This window comes from Buteo buteo, chromosome 3 (assembly GCF_964188355.1).
Source record: "Buteo buteo chromosome 3, bButBut1.hap1.1, whole genome shotgun sequence".
NCBI lineage: Eukaryota > Metazoa > Chordata > Aves > Accipitriformes > Accipitridae > Buteo > Buteo buteo.
The window spans coordinates 25,305,990-25,318,034 of record NC_134173.1 but is presented as its reverse complement, the minus strand read 5'-3'; positions in this window follow the sequence as shown (position 1 = coordinate 25,318,034).

The window sequence follows — 12,045 nt, the reverse complement described above, 5'->3', positions numbered from 1 at the left end:
TGTGAATAGCGTTCCTAGGGAGGATGAAGACCAGCAACAGCTTTCAGGGCTGGCACATTCCTTGTAGGAGAAGGAGCCAGACGTTTGCCTTTTCGGAATCAGGCTCTGCCGAGAACGAGCACCATGAGATATGACATCTCTGGGAAAGCACAGATCCCCAGTGCTGTTGTGCCTGTGAATAGCGTTCCTAGGGAGGATGAAGACCAGCAACAGCTTTCAGGGCTGGCACATTCCTTGTAGGAGAAGGAGCCGGACGTTTCCCTTTTCTGAAACAGGCTCTGCCGAGAACGAGCACCATGAGATATGACATCTCTGGGAAAGCACAAATCCCCAGTGCTGTAGTGCCTGTAAATAGCCTGCCAAGGAAAGGTAAAGGTCAGCAACATCTTTCGGGGCTGTCCCCCTCCTTGTAGGAGGAATAGCCAGACTTTTGCCTTTTCGGAATCAGGCTCTGCCGAGAACGAGCACCCTGAGATATGACATCTCTGGGAAAGCACAGATCCCCAGTGCTGTTGTGCCTGTGAATAGGCTGCCAAGGGAGGATGAAGACCAGCAACTGCTTTCAGGGATATCACCTTCCTCGTAGAAGGAATAGCCAGACGATTGCCTTTTCGGAATCAGGCTCTGCCGAGAACGAGCACCATGAGATATGACATCTCTGGGAAAGTACAGATCCCCAGTGCTGTTGTGCCTGTGAACAGGCTGACAAAGGAGGATGAAGACCAGCAACTGCTTTCAGGGCTGGCACATTCCTTGTGGGAGAAGGAGCCGGACGTTTGCCTTTTCGGAAACAGACTCTGCCGAGAACGAGCACCATGAGATATGACATCTCTGGGAAAGCACAGATCCCCAGTGCTGTTGTGCCTGTGAATAGCCTGCCAAGGAAACGTAAAGATCAGCAACATCTTTCAGGGCTCTCTCCTTCCCTGTAGGAGAGATAGCCAGACGTTTGCCTTTTCGGAAACAGGCTCTGCCGAGAACGAGCACCATGAGATATGACATCTCTGGGAAAGCACAGATCCCCAGTGCTGTAGTGCCTGTGAATAGGCTGCCAAGGGAGGATGAAGACCAGCAACAGCTCTCAGGGCTGGCACATTCCTTGTGGGAGAAGGAGCTGGACGTTTGCCTTTTGGGAATCAGGCTCTGCCGAGAACGAGCACCATGAGATATGACATCTCTGGGAAAGCACAGATCCCCAGTGCTCTTGTGCCTGTGAATAGCGTTCCTAGGGAGGATGAAGACCAGCAACAGCATTCAGGGCTGCCTCATTCCTTGTGGGAGAAGGAGCTGGACGTTTGCCTTTTGGGAATCAGGCTCTTCCGAGAACGAGCACCATGAGATATGACATCTCTGGGAAAGCACAGATCCCCAGTGCTGTTGTGCCTGTGAATAGCGTTCCTAGGGAGGATGAAGACCAGCAACAGCTTTCAGGGCTGCCTCATTCCTTGTGGGAGAAGGAGCTGGACGTTTGCCTTTTGGGAATCAGGCTCTGCCAAGAACGAGCACCATGAGATATGACATCTCTGGGAAAGCACAGATCCCCAGTGCTGTTGTGCCTGTGAATACCGTTCCTAGGGAGGATGAAGACCAGCAACAGCTTTCAGGGCTGGCACATTCCTTGTAGGAGAAGGAGCCGGACGTTTCCCTTTTCTGAAACAGGCTCTGCCGAGAACGAGCACCATGAGATATGACATCTCTGGGAAAGCACAAATCCCCAGTGCTGTAGTGCCTGTGAATAGCCTGCCAAGGAAAGGTAAAGGTCAGCAACATCTCTCGGGGCTGTCCCCCTCCTTGTAGGAGGAATAGCCAGACATTTGCCTTTTCGGAAACAGGCTCTGCCGAGAACGAGCACCATGAGATATGACATCTCTGGGAAAGCACAGATCCCCAGTGCTGTTGTGCCTGTGAATAGCGTTCCTAGGGAGGATGAAGACCAGCAACAGCTTTCAGGGCTGGCACATTCCTTGTAGGAGAAGGAGCCGGACGTTTCCCTTTTCTGAAACAGGCTCTGCCGAGAACGAGCACCATGAGATATGACATCTCTGGGAAAGCACAAATCCCCAGTGCTGTAGTGCCTGTGAATAGCCTGCCAAGAACAGGTAAAGGTCAGCAACATCTTTCGGGGCTGTCCCCCTCCTTGTAGGAGGAATAGCCAGATGTTTGCCTTTTCGGAAACAGGCTCTGCCGAGAACGAGCACCCTGAGATATGACATCTCTGCGAAAGCACAGATCCCCAGTGCTGTTGTGCCTGTGAATAGGCTGCCAAGGGAGGATGAAGACCAGCAACTGCTTTCAGGGCTATCACCTTCCTTGTAGAAGGAATAGCCAGACGTTTGCCTTTTCGGAATCATGCTCTGCCGAGAACGAGCACCATGAGATCTTCAACCTAGCATAAAGCCCAGATCCCCAGTGCTGTTGTGCCTGTGAATAGGCTGCCAAGGGAGGATGAAGACCAGCAACAGATTTCAGGGCTGGCACATTCCTTGTAGGAGGAAAAGCCGGACATTTGCTTTTTCAGAATCAGGCTCTGCCGAGAACGAGCACCATGAGATATGACATCTCTGGGAAAGCACAGATCCCCAGTGCTGTTGTGCCTGTGAATAGCGTTCCTAGGGAGGATGAAGACCAGCAACTGCTTTCAGGGCTATCACCTTCCTTGTCGAAGGAATAGCCAGACGTTTGCCTTTTCGGAATCAGGCTCTGCCGAGAACGAGCACCATGAGATCTTCAACCTAGCATAAAGCCCAGATCCCCAGTGCTGTTGTGCCTGTGAGTAGCCTACCAAGGGGAGGTGAACACCAGCAATATCTTTCAGGGCTCTCTCCTTCCCTGTAGGAGAAATAGCCAGACGTTTGCCTTTTCGGAAACAGGCTCTGCCGAGAACGAGCACCATGAGATATGACATCTCTGGGAAAGCACAGATCCCCAGTGCTGTTGTGCCTGTGAATAGCGTTCCTAGGGAGGATGAAGACCAGCAACAGCTTTCAGGGCTGGCACATTCCTTGTAGGAGAAGGAGCCGGACGTTTCCCTTTTCTGAAACAGGCTCTGCCGAGAACGAGCACCATGAGATATGACATCTCTGGGAAAGCACAAATCCCCAGTGCTGTAGTGCCTGTGAATAGGCTGCCAAGGGAGGATGAAGACCAGCAACAGCTTTCAGGGCTGGCACATTCCTTGTAGGAGAAGGAGCCGGACGTTTCCCTTTTCTGAAACAGGCTCTGCCGAGAACGAGCACCATGACATATGACATCTCTGGGAAAGCACAAATCCCCAGTGCTGTAGTGCCTGTGACTAGGCTGCCAAGGGAGGATGAAGACCAGCAACAGCTTTCAGGGCTGGCACATTCCTTGTGGGAGAAGGAGCTGGACGTTTGCCTTTTGGGAATCAGGCTCTGCCGAGAACGAGCACCATGAGATATGACATCTCTGGGAAAGCACAGATCCCCAGTGCTGTTGTGCCTGTGAATAGCGCTCCTAGGGAGGATGAAGACCAGCAACAGCTTTCAGGGCTGCCTCATTCCTTGTGGGAGAAGGAGCTGGACGTTTGCCTTTTGGGAATCAGGCTCTGCCGAGAACGAGCACCATGAGATATGACATCTCTGGGAAAGCACAGATCCCCAGTGCTGTTGTGCCTGTGAATAGCGTTCCTAGGGAGGATGAAGACCAGCAACAGCTTTCAGGGCTGGCACATTCCTTGTAGGAGAAGGAGCCGGACGTTTCCCTTTTCTGAAACAGGCTCTGCCGAGAACGAGCACCATGAGATATGACATCTCTGGGAAAGCACAAATCCCCAGTGCTGTAGTGCCTGTGAAAAGGCTGCCAAGGGAGGATGAAGACCAGCAACAGCTTTCAGGGCTGGCACATTCCTTGTGGGAGAAGGAGCTGGACGTTTGCCTTTTGGGAATCAGGCTCTGCCGAGAACGAGCACCCTGAGATATGACATCTCTGGGAAAGCACAGATCCCCAGTGCTGTTGTGCCTGTGAATAGCGTTCCTAGGGAGGATGAAGACCAGCAACAGCTTTCAGGGCTGCCTCATTCCTTGTGGGAGAAGGAGCTGGACGTTTGCCTTTTGGGAATCAGGCTCTGCCGAGAACGAGCACCATGAGATATGACATCTCTGGGAAAGCACAGATCCCCAGTGCTGTTGTGCCTGTGAATAGCGTTCCTAGGGAGGATGAAGACCAGCAACAGCTTTCAGGGCTGGCACATTCCTTGTAGGAGAAGGAGCCGGACGTTTCCCTTTTCTGAAACAGGCTCTGCCGAGAACGAGCACCCTGAGATATGACATCTCTGGGAAAGCACAAATCCCCAGTGCTGTTGTGCCTGTGAGTAGCCTACCAAGGAGAGGTGAACACCAGCAATATCTTTCAGGGCTCTCTCCTTCCCTGTAGGAGAAATACCAGACGTTTGCCTTTTCGGAAACAGGCTCTGCCGAGAACGAGCACCATGAGATATGACATCTCTGGGAAAGCACAGATCCCCAGTGCTGTTGTGCCTGTGAATAGCGTTCCTAGGGAGGATGAAGACCAGCAACAGCTTTCAGGGCTGGCACATTCCTTGTGGGAGAAGGAGCCGGACGTTTCCCTTTTCTGAAACAGGCTCTGCCGAGAACGAGCACCATGAGATATGACATCTCTGGGAAAGCACAAATCCCCAGTGCTGTAGTGCCTGTGAATAGCCTGCCAAGAACAGGTAAAGGTCAGCAACATCTTTCGGGGCTGTCCCCCTCCTTGTAGGAGGAATAGCCAGACGTTTGCCTTTTCGGAAACAGGCTCTGCCGAGAACGAGCACCCTGAGATATGACATCTCTGGGAAAGCACAGATCCCCAGTGCTGTTGTGCCTGTGAATAGGCTGCCAAGGGAGGATGAAGACCAGCAACTGCTTTCAGGGCTATCACCTTCCTTGTAGAAGGAATAGCCAGACGTTTGCCTTTTCGGAATCAGGCTCTGCCGAGAACGAGCACCATGAGATCTTCAACCTAGCATAAAGCCCAGATCCCCAGTGCTGTTGTGCCTGTGAGTAGCCTACCAAGGGGAGGTGAACACCAGCAATATCTTTCAGGGCTCTCTCCTTCCCTGTAGGAGAAATAGCCAGACGTTTGCCTTTTCGGAAACAGGCTCTGCCGAGAACGAGCACCATGAGATATGACATCTCTGGGAAAGCACAGATCCCCAGTGCTGTAGTGCCTGTGAATAGGCTGCCAAGGGAGGATGAAGACCAGCAACAGCTTTCAGGGCTGGCACATTCCTTGTGGGAGAAGGAGCTGGACGTTTGCCTTTTGGGAATCAGGCTCTGCCGAGAACGAGCACCATGAGATATGACATCTCTGGGAAAGCACAGATCCCCAGTGCTGTTGTGCCTGTGAATAGCGTTCCTAGGGAGGAAGAAGACCAGCAACAGCATTCAGGGCTGGCACATTCCTTGTGGGAGAAGGAGCTGGACGTTTGCCTTTTGGGAATCAGGCTCTGCCGAGAACGAGCACCATGAGATATGACATGTCTGGGAAAGCACAGATCCCCAGTGCTGTTGTGCCTGTGAATAGGCTGCCAAGGGAGGATGAAGACCAGCAACTGCTTTCAGGGCGATCACCTTCCTTGTAGAAGGAATAGCCAGACGTTTGCCTTTTCGGAACCAGGCTCTGCCGAGAACGAGCACCATGAGATATGACATCTCTGGGAAAGTACAGATCCCCAGTGCTGTTGTGCCTGTGAACAGGCTGACAAGGGAGGGTGAAGACCAGCAACTGCTTTCAGGGCTGGCACATTCCTTGTGGGAGAAGGAGCCGGACGTTTGCCTTTTCGGAATCAGACTCTGCCGAGAACGAGTACCATGAGATATGACATCTCTGGGAAAGCACAAATCCCCAGTGCTGTTGTGCCTGTGAATAGCCTGCCAAGGAAACGTAAAGATCAGCAACATCTTTCAGGGCTCTCACATTCCTTGTAGGAGAGATAGCCAGACGTTTGCCTTTTCGAAATCAGGCTCTGCCGAGAACGAGCACCCTGAGATATGACATCTCTGGGAAAGCAAAGATCCCCAGTGCTTTTGTGCCTGTGAGTAGCCTACCAAGGGGAGGTGAACACCAGCAATATCTTTCAGGGCTCTCTCCTTCCCTGTAGGAGAAATAGCCAGACGTTTGCCTTTTCGGAATCAGGCTCTGCCGAAAACGAGCACCATGAGATATGACATCTCTGGGAAATCACAGATCCCCAGTGCTGTTGTGCCTGTGAATAGCCTGCCAAGGAAAGGTAAAGGTCAGCAACATCTTTCGGGGCTGTCCCCCTCCTTGTAGGAGGAAAAGCCAGACGTTTGCCTTTTCGGAAACAGTTTCTGCCGAGAACGAGCACCCTGAGATATGACATCTCTGGGAAAGCACAGATCCCCAGTGCTGTTGTGCCTGTGAATAGCCCGCCAAGGGGAGCTGAACACCAGCAATATCTTTCAGGGCTCTCTCCTTCCTTGTAGGAGGAATAGCCAGACGTTTGCCTTTTCGGAAACAGGCTCTGCCGAGAACGAGCACCATGAGATCTTCAACCTAGCATAAAGCCCAGATCCCCAGTGCTGTTGTGCCTGTGAATAGGCTGCCAAGGGAGGATGAAGACCAGCAACAGATTTCAGGGCTGGCACATTCCTTGTAGGAGGAAAAGCCGGACATTTGCTTTTTCAGAATCAGGCTCTGCTGAGAACGAGCACCATGAGATATGACATCTCTGGGAAAGCACAGATCCCCAGTGCTGTTGTGCCTGTGAATAGCGTTCCTAGGGAGGATGAAGACCAGCAACTGCTTTCAGGGCTATCACCTTCCTTGTAGAAGGAATAGCCAGACGTTTGCCTTTTCGGAATCAGGCTCTGCCGAGAACGAGCACCATGAGATCTTCAACCTAGCATAAAGCCCAGATCCCCAGTGCTGTTGTGCCTGTGACTAGGCTGCCAAGGGAGGATGAAGACCAGCAACAGATTTCAGGGCTGGCACATTCCTTGTAGGAGGAAAAGCCGGACGTTTCCCTTTTCTGAAACAGGCTCTGCCGAGAACGAGCACCATGAGATATGACATCTCTGGGAAAGCACAGATCCCCAGTGCTGTTGTGCCTGTGAATAGGCTGCCAAGGGAGGATGAAGACCAGCAACTGCTTTCAGGGCTATCACCTTCCTTGTAGAAGGAATAGCCAGACGTTTGCCTTTTCGGAATCAGGCTCTGCCGAGAACGAGCACCATGAGATATGACATCTCTGGGAAAGCACAGATCCCCAGTGCTGTTGTGCCTGTGAATAGCGTTCCTAGGGAGGATGAAGACCAGCAACAGCTTTCAGGGCTGGCACATTCCTTGTGGGAGAAGGAGCCGGACGTTTCCCTTTTCTGAAACAGGCTCTGCCGAGAACGAGCACCATGAGATATGACATCTCTGGGAAAGCACAGATCCCCAGTGCTGTTGTGCCTGTGAATAGCCCGCCAAGGGGAGCTGAACACCAGCAATATCTTTCAGGGCTCTCTCCTTCCTTGTAGGAGGAATAGCCAGACGTTTGCCTTTTCGGAAACAGGCTCTGCCGAGAACGAGCACCATGAGACCTTCAACCTAGCATAAAGCCCAGATCCCCAGTGCTGTTGTGCCTGTGAATAGGCTGCCAAGGGAGGATGAAGACCAGCAACAGATTTCAGGGCTGGCACATTCCTTGTAGGAGGAAAAGCCGGACGTTTGCCTTTTCGGAATCAGGCTCTGCCGAGAACGAGCACCATGAGATATGACATCTCTAGCAAAGCCCAGATCCCCAGTGCTGTTGTGCCTGTGAATAGGCTGCCAAGGGAGGATGAAGACCAGCAACTGCTTTCAGGGATATCACCTTCCTTGTAGAAGGAATAGCCAGACGTTTGCATTTTCGGAATCAGGCTCTGCCGAGAACGAGCACCATGAGATATGACATCTCTGGGAAAGCACAGATCCCCAGTGCTGTTGTGCCTGTGAATAGCGTTCCTAGGGAGGATGAAGACCAGCAACAGCTTTCAGGGCTGGCACATTCCTTGTAGGAGAAGGAGCCGGACGTTTCCCTTTTCTGAAACAGGCTCTGCCGAGAACGAGCACCATGACATATGACATCTCTGGGAAAGCACAAATCCCCAGTGCTGTAGTGCCTGTGAATAGCCTGCCAAGGAAAGGTAAAGGTCAGCAACATCTCTCGGGGCTGTCCCCCTCCTTGTAGGAGGAATAGCCAGACATTTGCCTTTTCGGAAACAGGCTCTGCCGAGAACGAGCACCATGAGATATGACATCTCTGGGAAAGCACAGATCCCCAGTGCTGTTGTGCCTGTGAATAGCGTTCCTAGGGAGGATGAAGACCAGCAACAGCTTTCAGGGCTGGCACATTCCTTGTAGGAGAAGGAGCCGGACGTTTCCCTTTTCTGAAACAGGCTCTGCCGAGAACGAGCACCATGAGATATGACATCTCTGGGAAAGCACAAATCCCCAGTGCTGTAGTGCCTGTGAATAGCCTGCCAAGAACAGGTAAAGGTCAGCAACATCTTTCGGGGCTGTCCCCCTCCTTGTAGGAGGAATAGCCAGACGTTTGCCTTTTCGGAAACAGGCTCTGCCGAGAACGAGCACCCTGAGATATGACATCTCTGCGAAAGCACAGATCCCCAGTGCTGTTGTGCCTGTGAATAGGCTGCCAAGGGAGGATGAAGACCAGCAACTGCTTTCAGGGCTATCACCTTCCTTGTAGAAGGAATAGCCAGACGTTTGCCTTTTCGGAATCAGGCTCTGCCGAGAACGAGCACCATGAGATCTTCAACCTAGCATAAAGCCCAGATCCCCAGTGCTGTTGTGCCTGTGAATAGGCTGCCAAGGGAGGATGAAGACCAGCAACAGATTTCAGGGCTGGCACATTCCTTGTAGGAGGAAAAGCCGGACATTTGCTTTTTCAGAATCAGGCTCTGCCGAGAACGAGCACCATGAGATATGACATCTCTGGGAAAGCACAGATCCCCAGTGCTGTTGTGCCTGTGAATAGCGTTCCTAGGGAGGATGAAGACCAGCAACTGCTTTCAGGGCTATCACCTTCCTTGTAGAAGGAATAGCCAGACGTTTGCCTTTTCGGAATCAGGCTCTGCCGAGAACGAGCACCATGAGATCTTCAACCTAGCATAAAGCCCAGATCCCCAGTGCTGTTGTGCCTGTGAGTAGCCTACCAAGGGGAGGTGAACACCAGCAATATCTTTCAGGGCTCTCTCCTTCCCTGTAGGAGAAATAGCCAGACGTTTGCCTTTTCGGAAACAGGCTCTGCCGAGAACGAGCACCATGAGATATGACATCTCTGGGAAAGCACAGATCCCCAGTGCTGTTGTGCCTGTGAATAGCGTTCCTAGGGAGGATGAAGACCAGCAACAGCTTTCAGGGCTGGCACATTCCTTGTAGGAGAAGGAGCCGGACGTTTCCCTTTTCTGAAACAGGCTCTGCCGAGAACGAGCACCATGAGATATGACATCTCTGGGAAAGCACAAATCCCCAGTGCTGTAGTGCCTGTGAATAGGCTGCCAAGGGAGGATGAAGACCAGCAACAGCTTTCAGGGCTGGCACATTCCTTGTAGGAGAAGGAGCCGGACGTTTCCCTTTTCTGAAACAGGCTCTGCCGAGAACGAGCACCATGAGATATGACATCTCTGGGAAAGCACAAATCCCCAGTGCTGTAGTGCCTGTGAATAGGCTGCCAAGGGAGGATGAAGACCAGCAACAGCTTTCAGGGCTGGCACATTCCTTGTGGGAGAAGGAGCTGGACGTTTGCCTTTTGGGAATCAGGCTCTGCCGAGAACGAGCACCATGAGATATGACATCTCTGGGAAAGCACAGATCCCCAGTGCTGTTGTGCCTGTGAATAGCGCTCCTAGGGAGGATGAAGACCAGCAACAGCTTTCAGGGCTGCCTCATTCCTTGTGGGAGAAGGAGCTGGACGTTTGCCTTTTGGGAATCAGGCTCTGCCGAGAACGAGCACCATGAGATATGACATCTCTGGGAAAGCACAGATCCCCAGTGCTGTAGTGCCTGTGAATAGCGTTCCTAGGGAGGATGAAGACCAGCAACAGCTTTCAGGGCTGGCACATTCCTTGTAGGAGAAGGAGCCGGACGTTTCCCTTTTCTGAAACAGGCTCTGCCGAGAACGAGCACCATGAGATATGACATCTCTGGGAAAGCACAAATCCCCAGTGCTGTAGTGCCTGTGAAAAGGCTGCCAAGGGAGGATGAAGACCAGCAACAGCTTTCAGGGCTGGCACATTCCTTGTGGGAGAAGGAGCTGGACGTTTGCCTTTTGGGAATCAGGCTCTGCCGAGAACGAGCACCCTGAGATATGACATCTCTGGGAAAGCACAGATCCCCAGTGCTGTTGTGCCTGTGAATAGCGTTCCTAGGGAGGATGAAGACCAGCAACAGCTTTCAGGGCTGCCTCATTCCTTGTGGGAGAAGGAGCTGGACGTTTGCCTTTTGGGAATCAGGCTCTGCCGAGAACGAGCACCATGAGATATGACATCTCTGGGAAAGCACAGATCCCCAGTGCTGTTGTGCCTGTGAATAGCGTTCCTAGGGAGGATGAAGACCAGCAACAGCTTTCAGGGCTGGCACATTCCTTGTAGGAGAAGGAGCCGGACGTTTCCCTTTTCTGAAACAGGCTCTGCCGAGAACGAGCACCCTGAGATATGACATCTCTGGGAAAGCACAAATCCCCAGTGCTGTAGTGCCTGTGAATAGCCTGCCAAGAACAGGTAAAGGTCAGCAACATCTTTCGGGGCTGTCCCCCTCCTTGTAGGAGGAATAGCCAGACGTTTGCCTTTTCGGAAACAGGCTCTGCCGAGAACGAGCACCCTGAGATATGACATCTCTGGGAAAGCACAGATCCCCAGTGCTGTTGTGCCTGTGAATAGGCTGCCAAGGGAGGATGAAGACCAGCAACTGCTTTCAGGGCTATCACCTTCCTTGTAGAAGGAATAGCCAGACGTTTGCCTTTTCGGAATCAGGCTCTGCCGAGAACGAGCACCATGAGATCTTCAACCTAGCATAAAGCCCAGATCCCCAGTGCTGTTGTGCCTGTGAGTAGCCTACCAAGGGGAGGTGAACACCAGCAATATCTTTCAGGGCTCTCTCCTTCCCTGTAGGAGAAATAGCCAGACGTTTGCCTTTTCGGAAACAGGCTCTGCCGAGAACGAGCACCATGAGATATGACATCTCTGGGAAAGCACAGATCCCCAGTGCTGTAGTGCCTGTGAATAGGCTGCCAAGGGAGGATGAAGACCAGCAACAGCTTTCAGGGCTGGCACATTCCTTGTGGGAGAAGGAGCTGGACGTTTGCCTTTTGGGAATCAGGCTCTGCCGAGAACGAGCACCATGAGATATGACATGTCTGGGAAAGCACAGATCCCCAGTGCTGTTGTGCCTGTGAATAGCGTTCCTAGGGAGGATGAAGACCAGCAACAGCTTTCAGGGCTGGCACATTCCTTGTAGGAGAAGGAGCCAGACGTTTGCCTTTTCGGAATCAGGCTCTGCCGAGAACGAGCACCATGAGATATGACATCTCTGGGAAAGCACAGATCCCCAGTGCTGTTGTGCCTGTGAATAGCGTTCCTAGGGAGGATGAAGACCAGCAACAGCTTTCAGGGCTGGCACATTCCTTGTAGGAGAAGGAGCCGGACGTTTCCCTTTTCTGAAACAGGCTCTGCCGAGAACGAGCACCATGAGATATGACATCTCTGGGAAAGCACAAATCCCCAGTGCTGTAGTGCCTGTAAATAGCCTGCCAAGGAAAGGTAAAGGTCAGCAACATCTTTCGGGGCTGTCCCCCTCCTTGTGGGAGGAATAGCCAGACTTTTGCCTTTTCGGAATCAGGCTCTGCCGAGAACGAGCACCCTGAGATATGACATCTCTGGGAAAGCACAGATCCCCAGTGCTGTTGTGCCTGTGAATAGGCTGCCAAGGGAGGATGAAGACCAGCAACTGCTTTCAGGGATATCACCTTCCTCGTAGAAGGAATAGCCAGACGATTGCCTTTTCGGAATCAGGCTCTGC